Below are 938 nucleotides of genomic sequence, written 5' to 3'. Positions count from 1 at the left end.
TTTATTCTAAGAAACTAGTCTCCAGGCAATGGTGGGCCTTAAAATGCTATCCAAGATTCAAAATCGACACCAGAGGAGCAAGGTCAAACATCTTTTATTTTATTCCAAAAATTTTATTTGAGAGAGCACAAGCAGGAGGAGAAGTAATGAAAGAAGGACAAGCAGTGGATTCCTCACCAAGCAAGGGGAAAGGTCCCCTAGATCATCATTACAGCTAAATCTTCNTCTCCAGGCAATGGTGGGCCTTAAAATGCTATCCAAGATTCAAAATCGACACCAGAGGAGCAAGGTCAAACATCTTTTATTTTATTCCAAAAATTTTATTTGAGAGAGCACAAGCAGGAGGAGAAGTAATGAAAGAAGGACAAGCAGTGGATTCCTCACCAAGCAAGGGGAAAGGTCCCCTAGATCATCATTACAGCTAAATCTTCAAATCTGCTGCTCCCCAGACATTCTCAGGGGAAAACTTTATAACGATCCTACTTCTTCAATTAATTTACCTTCCAGCTCCCCTAAAGACTCACGTCTTCCACCACCAGAACCCCCATAGACCATCTAAAATCACAATCAAGTGCACAAAGACTAAAACCACTCCCTGCATTACTTGACCAAAAGAGAAAACCCGACACCGAAGTCTGTTTTTCAGGACGCTAGCCAGGGGAAAGCGCGAACGCAGTCCCCCACTACCACAAATTATGCAGTCGAGTTTCCCACATTTGGGGAAATCGCAGGGGTCAGCACATCCGGAGTGCAATGGATGAGCCTCGCCCTGGGAAAACCACCTTCGTGATCATGGTATCTCCCCTGCCAGGTAAGTATGAGCTGCGACACTTGCCTGGCACTTCACCCTCATCCTCAACACACTATACAGTCATGGTCAATTACATTCCGAGTTCTTTAGGCTTTTGGTTACAAACGCCAAGGTTATTTACATGATA

General features: G+C 44.3%; 1 non-coding gene across 1 annotated transcript; it reads right to left on the bottom strand.

Annotated features, from left to right (window-relative positions):
* Positions 1–655: 655 nt before the first annotated feature.
* On the bottom strand, positions 656–819 carry LOC117798007. The gene has a single exon (XR_004622783.1). It is a non-coding gene; the product is annotated as a U1 spliceosomal RNA (small nuclear RNA).
* Positions 820–938: the final 119 nt, after the last annotated feature.

This window comes from Ailuropoda melanoleuca, unplaced genomic scaffold, assembly GCF_002007445.2.
Source record: "Ailuropoda melanoleuca isolate Jingjing unplaced genomic scaffold, ASM200744v2 unplaced-scaffold21942, whole genome shotgun sequence".
NCBI classification, from domain to species: Eukaryota; Metazoa; Chordata; class Mammalia; order Carnivora; family Ursidae; genus Ailuropoda; species Ailuropoda melanoleuca.
The sequence above is the reverse complement of the archived record's forward strand: the minus strand, read 5'-3'. Positions and strand labels throughout refer to the sequence as shown.